At 31.1% G+C, this 9,651-nt stretch overlaps 1 protein-coding gene across 1 annotated transcript in view; it reads right to left on the reverse strand.

Moving 5' to 3' along the window:
* Positions 1–4,916, reverse strand: part of LOC132300405 (UPF0481 protein At3g47200-like) — a 29,472-nt gene extending 24,556 nt beyond the window's left edge. Inside the window, exons 1-2 of the mRNA XM_059797447.1 lie at positions 4,846–4,916; positions 4,510–4,583 (exon numbers count right to left, since the gene is read on the reverse strand). The gene's annotated coding sequence lies outside the window, so the exon portion shown is untranslated. The remainder of the gene's footprint in view (positions 1–4,509; positions 4,584–4,845) is intronic.
* Between the last annotated feature and the right edge of the window lie 4,735 nt (positions 4,917–9,651).

Here is a 9,651-nt window from a genome sequence, read left to right on the forward strand (position 1 = left end):
AAAGTCTCGCATCTACAACGATCAAAGAAAAATAGATCTACTTCTACATCAAATTCAGATATTAAAGAACAGAGGTGAAGCGATCACACTTTGAAAGGTCAAACCATTCGAGGAGTGTTATTTGATCTATCAACAATTCTTCTACAGAGATCAAGAGTAAGACTGAGGTCAAGTGCTGTTGGACGGGATGTCGCAAAGCTAGATGATTGTCAGCAATTGGTGTTTGGTAGAACGATAGGCTGTGAGCCAGAACAAAGTCTATTGTAATTTGTTTCAAACATAGTGGATCGGTACTTTGGATTGCAGAGTCCACGAGGTTTTCCCACGTAAACTGTTGATCTATTTTACCAATGGGGGTTTCTTCGCTAAAAATTCTGGTGTCATCTCTATTACTTTGTTTGATATTATCTTGCATTTATTGATTAATTGTTAAAATAAGTAAAGTTAGAAAAATACAGATTTGTTTCTAAAAATACAAAATTTTCTAAATCTTCCACTGGATTAGTATCAGAGTCAATTACTACACATTGAGTTGATTCTTGTGGAAAGTTTTGATTGATTTCAAAAAATTTGTTTTTGATTAAGAGATCATGGAATGGCAGTGACTGAGGTCAAATCAAGAAAAAATGTTGGTCCTTGTTGCAGCAAAAATTTGAAGAAGAAAACTCGAGTTGGACAAAAGGTTCCAAGTTCACTAACAATTCTGCTCTATTGACTTCATTAATGGAGGAATCTAGCTCCATATTATAAACCAATTAACTTTTGTCCCACATGATATATACAACCATGCAACATAATAATACTATGTATAAAGTATAAATAGGTTGCATTCCCTAAATTATGCTGGGATTCTTTGTCGTGGACTCGGAGTGCCAGTCTGCCAGTTGTATGAGACTTGCTTATTATTATAATAATAGTAATAATAATAGTAATAATACAACAACCCTATAATTATGAGAGTATTTACTATGGTATTCTCAGCCAACAAAAAATCAAAATTTCTCTTGAAAAAAATTCTTTTTCTCTATTCTCAAAGAAAATAGAAGTTTTATTATACATAATGAACACGACTTGTTAATATATAAATAAACACGACTCTGTATTATATATATAGGGTTAAAATCACGAATTGCCCATGTATTGCTGCTTTTTTGTCACTTAATTTTTGTACAATCAAAATGTTCCATATACAAATCCTATCCGAACCGTCATTGATGGAATTACCAAAATGAATTTATTGTTTATTTTTAATATTATAGATTATATTGTTTGCAATATATATATATTTTTCCTATATAATTCCATATATTGTTTGCAATATATAAAATTATAATATACATATTAGCTAATAATAGCAACGTTAATTATATATACAATATATTGTAATTTTCAGTATCGTTGCCTCTATTTATGTGAATGGGGTCATAAATATACGTCGTATTATACAATTAAATAAAAATACTATATAATCATACTATACTCAAATATTATACTATTCTTTCATATTTTATAGTACATATTATATAGGTATTGTATAATATATTATGAATATTTTTATAATATTTAATTAAAATCTCAAATATCATACTATGTGTTTTTTATAAGTATATTATTTTACAAACATATTTATTATAAATTGTATTTCTTGTATAATTACTAATTTTTATATAATGTAATCTATTAAGATAGTTTTAGCTATTTTTAACTTTTAGTATTATAGATTATATAGTTTAATATTATATCTTATTTATGAATTTTTATAGTACATATATGGAGTATAGTGTCAAAAATTGAAAGTATACATACAGGGGGTGTTTTTTATAAGTATATTATTTTACAAACATATTTATTATAAATTGTATTTCTTGTATAATTACTAATTTTTATATAATGTAATCTATTAAGATAGTTTTAGCTATTTTTAACTTTTAGTATTATAGATTATATAGTTTAATATTATATCTTATTTATGAATTTTTATAGTACATATATGGAGTATAGTGTCAAAAATTGAAAGTATACATACAGGGGGTTTCGTAAATATAACACTTCAGTAAATTTAACGCGGTAATTTTAGTCATGTAAAACTCACAAAGCACATGTCATATTACCGTTTACTTTAACTGAGATTTGATCAATTAAAAATAAATAAAAAAATTAATCGTACAAGGGGTAAAGTGCCAAAAGTATGAAAGTAGACGGGGGTTTTATTAATTTAACCCTTATATATATATATATATATAATATAATGAGCACAACTTGTTCAACACCCTTTTTTTTTTACTTGAGAGCTTAATTGTTCGGAGCAAGTTGTGATTTTTATTTTCCTTTCTTTTATTTATTTATTTATTATTATTATTTTTACCTTCCAAAGACACAAGTTGTTCTAGAGAGGAAAAAGATAAGAAAAAAAGAAAAAGAAAGATCATACGTCTTTATATAATATTTACATAAGGAAAAGCTTGTGAGAAACTTAATTTTATGTTGACTAATTTTAATGTCAAAATTGTTCAACCGAGTTGTAATTTTGATTTTATTTTGGGTCTCGGCTTTGACAAGTTGAAAAACAAGTGCATGGATATCTTAATTTGATGAGAACACCACTTAGAACAAATATTTGAGTGAGAACAATGTGGGTTTGAAGTTTGGTAGGCTAGAACTTTGCATTTGTGCTTTTATTTGGAAAAATCTAAATTCAAAGAAGTTCGACACTTTAAAGATACTCGTTGGAACTTTTGTGGAGCCCAACAAGTCGCACTTTATTCCATTTACTCTCAGTTGGAGAGTTCTAGGAAGTGCCACCAATCACATGCAGTTTTTGAAACCAGTAGCGCATTTCTTCATAGTTGTGGGATCTCTTGTTTTTGGTATGTTTTTATGTCGTATTCGAACCTTCTGTAGACATTCTTAATCGGTTTTAATCTATTTGCAACCTTGTTAAGGACTCTCATATATATATTAATACTTTCTTAGAGTATCTTGCAGTCTATTAAAATATTATTTTGTGTAAAATATATATTGTCACGTATGATTTGTATTTGTAAATAAAAATTATGAGCACAATATATAAAAATTATGAGCACAATATACTACATATATGTACTATACTTTTAAATTTTAATTTACACAATTTTTTTACACAGTTTCTCTTCTATCTTTCTCATTCCATTAAAGCTTTTTCTCATTCTATTAAAGAACCAACCATATATTAAGTAAGTTTATACAAGTTTTATGTGGTACTGACATAACATGTGGTTGGTTGTTATTTGGAATTTTTTTTTTTACACAAACGGTATAAAACAACTATTGGAGTTAAAAAAAAATCTAAATTTTTTGTATAAATTTATCATGACACATCAGATTTACACAAAAAAATATACACAACAGTTGGAGATGTTCTTAGTCTCATGAATATATATACACAAGCGCAATACTTAAGTCCTCACTAGTGAGGATATGTAATATACTCAGTGTTAATGTAAACTAATAATAAATTGACACGTCTTATTTTAATTACCAAATCAAAGTAGACACGTCTTATTTTAATTACCAAATCAAAGTTAATAAGGCTGCCCTAAAATTAGTTTCAATTGGGTTGCCCCACCACAAAGTTTAGGTCCAATTCCTAGAATGATTGCCTAGGAAGTTGTTGGAGTCTTTTCCTGAATGAGTGGGCTGGGCCGGATCCGGCCCAGTGGGATTTTTTTGGGTCCCTTCAACTACCCATTTAAGAAAATAAGACGAAATATACAAAGTTGTACTATATTATGGTATTAAATTAATAAACCATACCATTGAACAAGCGGTAAGACTAAAATAAAATAAATAAAATATTTAATACTGTCTGAACATATATATAGACACATGTATATTATTTACATATATATATATATTATTTATTGTAATGAAAAGCTAAAATCACTCATGAACGCTAATATTTTAACAACAAATTTGTAATACACACTTTATATTAATTCAAATTACTTCACAGCACCAAAGGAATTAAGTGACTGAAATTGTGACAAATTTTTTATCTGTCAACATACATAATTACTTTATTAGCATTAAATTAATAAATCATAATATTAAATAATAGTGTTAAAAGCAAAAATAAAAATAAATAAATAACAAATTACCATTATATGACACACACACACACATATATATACATGTGTCTATTGTGAGGGAAATATATTGCAACACATAAAGACTAATATCTTAATAGAAATTTTTAAATACACACCTTATTTCAATTCAAATAACTTCACAGTATCAAAGGAATTGAGTTGCTGAAATTGTGACAAATTTATTAAGAGCCAACAAACATGATTACTTGATTAGCATTAACTTAATAAATCATACTATTAAATAATAATGGTAAAAGCAAAAAAATAAAAATTATGAGCACAATATATATATATATATGTGTGTGTGTGTGTGTGTATTATAAGGGAAAGATGTTGTAACGCATCAACAGTAATATCTTAATAAAAAATTTCAAATTCATACCTTATTTCAGTGCAAATAACTTCAATATATGCACCAGAGGAATTAAGTAGCTCGAACTGCGACAAATTTTTTATCTGCCAACATATATAATTGCTTGATCAGTATTAAATTGATAAATAAATCATACTATTGAACACTAGTGCTAGAAGGAAAAAACAACAATTTAACATTGTTTGTACATATATATAAAAAACAAGTGTATGTATGTAGTGTAATAGAAAGATATTGTAACACATTATATAAATTACTTGATTGAACCAAATGATCATTCTAAAGAATAAAAGTATACACAAGGAAATTGCATGCACTGATGCACTCACGCATTACGTTGCCTACCTAACTGTTGCCCTGGTGAACAGCTCTATGGAAGTATGGATTCAAGCATTAAGATTATGATTTATATGACTGGAAGAAAGCTGCAAACCCAAGTTCAAGAGTAATATACTTTTCTTACATAGACAAACTTATATGTGTGTGTGTGTGTGTGTGTGTGTGTGTGTGTGTGTGTGTGTATTGATTTAGAGAGAGAGATAAAGAGAGACTATAGAAAGGAATAATTCATGAGTTGCATCTTCTTTTCTTGGGATTGTTTGTACTTGACAAGGAAGCAAGGAAGCAATATATCAAACCATGCAAGTTGTCTCATGTGTTTTATATATCAAAAGAAGCTTTCTTGGCCTGTGAACACTCAAGCAAAAGATGAATTAAATATGAAACACTAAAATATCAATTTTGATTTCTTCTGCTGCGGGATCCAAGGGGGTTTGAGCCCAAAAAAAGAAATTTTTTATTTTTTATTTTTTAATTTTTTTATATCAAATGATGGTTTTTCTTGGCCTGTGAACACTCGACCAAAAGATGAATTAAATATGAAACATTAAAATATCAATTTTGATTTCTTCTGCATTTTCACCAAAAGCTATGGTCACATATAAAATCTTTTAGGGTAAAATGTGATATTGTATTTGCTGATTATAAACCCTTGTAATTAAATGTAAAGCACGGTGTATATAGATTTAGGTTGCTATGGAGGTCTAGTACGAGAAAGTCTACAATACAAGTACAATGAGGTCTCTTAGTCGTTAGATCATCTATCAGGTGGACCCCACCACTAGGGGTGGAGGGAGGGGTGGGTCAGGGGTGGCCATGGCCCCCGCCCGCCCCCCCCCCCAAATTTTTATTTTATTTTTTATTTTTTTTCTTCTGTAACCTCTATTAGTGGAGTATATTTATACTTATTAAAGATAAATTAGTATACAAAATTTTAAATTGGCCCCTCAAAATTTTCTTAACTTCTATTAATAGTGTATATATTTATAATTATTAATGGTAATTTACTATAGAAAAATTAAAATTGGCCCCCAAATTTTCAAAAAATACTTAATTTTGTTACTTTTTTATGGTTATTAAAGATGGTTTGCAAAAGAAATTGCTCGTATTCCTCAAAGTCTAAAGAATCCTTCTTTTCTTTTTCTTTTTTTTTTTCTTTTTTCGGAAGGTTATTATTGCAATCTTGGTATAACATATCATTACTCTATGCATATCCTTCATACAACATTCAGTTTTATTATTATATAGTACTTTATGCATATGCACGTGTGTAATACCCTGATATTTTAAAAGATTTATTAATTGGGATTAATTAATTTTATTTTATTTTTAAATGATTTGTTTGATTTAATTGAAATTAATTGCTTTTATTTTATTTTTAAATGATTTGTTTTATTTAATTGAGTACTATGATTTAATTGTCTTATTTGTATTAAACTATATTTCACGATTATATTTGATGAATTGGTGTGATGTTTTGATTTGTGAAATTTTATGATTGAATTGTTGATTTCTAATGTGTGTATTTATGTTTGTTTCAATACTTTAATTATTTTGATATCCCTTAATTTTGTGCGCGGATTTGATCAACTTATGTTCCGAAATTAGGGAGTATCACAAATGGTATCAGAGCCTGATCCAGCCGGAAGTGTGCCGACGAGGACGTCGAGCCTCCAAGGGTGGTGGATTGTGATGACCTTGTAGTTGGTATGAGACCTTTTGGGGTGAAGTTTAAAAGCAAAACCGTGCGGGCTTAGGCTCAAAGCGGACAATATCATACCATGTGGTGGAATGAGTCGTTAAAAATGGAGGACTCGTGACCACCTTTGTGTGCGTTTTACATGAGATACCCACTATCCGGTTGAGATTTCTTTAGTCCAATGAGGGTCTCTAGTGTGTACTTATATTTATCAATTATATAAATATGAAATTAGCTAATTACGAGATATGTCTACTAATTATGAGTATATGTAAATGGGTTAATTTCCACACGGACAAAGAGAACAATGAAATTTGAAATTAAATAATCAAAGTTTTCATTTCATGGATTCGTGAATTTCGAGGACGGAATTGCTTTTGTTAAGGGGGAAGAATGTAATATCCCGATATTTTAAAAGATTTATTAATTGGGATTAATTAATTTTAATTTTTATTTTTTAATGATTTGTTTGATTTAATTGAAACTAATTGCTTTTATTTTATTTTAAAATGATTTATTTTATTTAATTGAGTATTATGATTTAATTGTCTTATTTGTATTAAACTATATTTCGCGATTATATTTGATGAATTGGTGTGATGTTTTGATTTGTGGAATGTTATGATTGAATTGTTGATTTGTAATGTGTGTATTTATGCTTATTTAAATACTTTAATTGTTTTGATATCTCTTTATTTTGTGTGCAGATTTGATCAACCCGTATTCCGATATTAGGGGGCATCATGATGAGCGCTGAAAAGTGCATATTTAAATCCCTTAAGCTTAGGCATTCTATTACCTTTATCTATTTTACTTTACCGTTTTAGATTGATTTCATTTTATTTCTGTTTTTAGGCATTTATCCCGAAAATAAGCTAACTCAGCCAAATACGAGCTTAATTGAAGCAATTCTGGGATGAAACAAAGAAAGGAGCAAAGTGGAAAAAGGAAGAAGCAAAAAGAAGCCAAAGGTGGGAAACAGCAAAGTTCGATCGATCCAACTTCAAGGTTCGATCGATCCAACATGATCGATCTCAGCACTTCAAGAAGGATCAGAGCCATGATGACATTTTCGAGATCTCAAAAGTTCGATCGATCCAACACCATTCTTCGATCGATCGAACTGCTTTGTCCTTATCTAAATGATTGATCTTATCTAGTTGTACTACCCTACCTACCACTTTTGTCCTTTTCCCAAAAATACCTTCAAAATATCTCAGATTTGTCTTTTCCCAAAAAGCTCGACCAGTTGGATCGATCCAGCCTCAGTTCGATAGATCTCAGCCAAGTTCGATCGATCCAAGACGAAGGTTCGATCGATCGAACTTCCTCTAGTGCGAAAAAAGTTAAAAAGCCAGCTCATTCAAGTTGTCTTGTATCCAATCATTGGGGAATATTCTTTGCACGACCCCAGCTCATTTTGTGTGTTATTTGACCTACCTATATAAGGAATATGATGCAGTTTTTGAGGGAGCTTCTTAGAGAATTAGGGATACAACCTTAGAGGCAAGTTTTAAGGAGGAAGAAAAAAAGGAGGAGGCCAGAGACACCATTGGGGAGTTCTTCATCAATAAGGAGCAGATTTCTTCCATGGAGTTAGCCCTTGAGGGTTGGAGCAACATCACCATGAGTGGTTAGACATCCTCTTGGGGCTAGAGTTAGCCCCAAGCATGCTTTCTACATCTTAATTTTGTGTATTATTGAGGGATTAGAGTTTTAATACATGTTTTGGCACTTATATGTATATAGATCTTGTTTATTCAATGGTTTATGTGGTTTAATGCTTCCTGGTCTATCTAATGGTATGCTCAGTTGTATCTAGTTTGTTCTGAAAGGACCATTTCAACCCATGTAAAGTACCCTTGCCGCATTGATTTCTAACCCAAAAGTTTGACTTTATGAAACTTTGGAGTTTCATATTTTCTTTATCCGGATTCCGAATCAAGTGATTCTTGAGTCTATCTTGATTAGTTTTTCGTTATCTTTCTAGCGGTGTGCTCGGTGGCACCCGAGTCCATAGTTTTTTGAAATAACTATTTTGCCCCTAGGGGCTTATTTGTCATATTTTTGGTCTTTTGCTTCCGCGTCAGTTCTCATTGAGTTCCACGACCTCATGGAAGGTCATTTTGACTTCTTAGAGTCTTATTTTCTGTTTTCGCTTCCGCATATCGGATCCGTTATCGGGTCAATCTTTGGTTCATCACAGGACACGCTGGCCTAAAAACCAGGGTCGTCACAGGTGGTATCAGAGCATCCGGGTTCGAATACCTTGGACGATGGGTTTTGGGTACATATTTTGCTCATGTTGTTTTGCTTTGATGCGCCATTTAAATGCTTCTTGATAACATGCCTTGTGTGATAACATGTTTTGTTTGATAACATGTCTTGTTTGATAATATGTCACGTATGATAACTTGTTCCCATGCTCAGATGTTCTGAGACGCCTATTATTTGTTAAGCATGTCTTATGTGTATATATGCTCTTGATAACATGTTTTGATTTGATAACATGTCTATTTGCTTATGTGGCACCTTGAGTAGATAGTCCATTGCTATGTTGCATGCTAGTTGTTTACTTTTATGTCTGGTTTTGACAGTGTCTCTTAGGTCTGTCGTATCCCTTGGATGCCTTCTTGTTTCACGAGTTTCTTCCTTGGATAGGAGAAATTCATTCTGTAAGGACCCATGTCGGGAACCTTCTTGTCCGTTCTGTCAATTAATGCGAGTAAGGCTCATGTGAGTGTAGAATCGCAATTCTTGTTTGGTGGAGTGAGACGTGGGCCAGGGAGGCACCGTTTTATTTCCTTTTCCTTCGTGGCTTCTAGATCTAAAGCCTTAAGCGTAATGGTGCTAGTGTCATTGTTGTCAGAGTTTTGGGATTAGCCACCCCAATTCTCGCATATACCTGGTTTCTGTAGTGCCTTTGGTAATGATCATTTTCGACATTGATGTCATTTATATCTAAAAGTTCCCTTCTGGAGCATGTTACGAACTAGTGCCTTATACTGTCATGCTACCTTACTGACGAGTAAGTGTGGGCAGGTTCTGGTTGTTGTTCGTATTGCCTTGTCACTCTCTTCTTTCACTGCGTTTTGTTGACCTTGAATCAAAGG

The sequence above is a fragment of the Cornus florida genome, unplaced genomic scaffold (assembly GCF_030987335.1).
Source record: "Cornus florida cultivar Cherokee Brave unplaced genomic scaffold, ASM3098733v1 CherokeeBrave_3.0.0_Hap2_Chr03, whole genome shotgun sequence".
Taxonomy (NCBI): Eukaryota; Viridiplantae; Streptophyta; class Magnoliopsida; order Cornales; family Cornaceae; genus Cornus; species Cornus florida.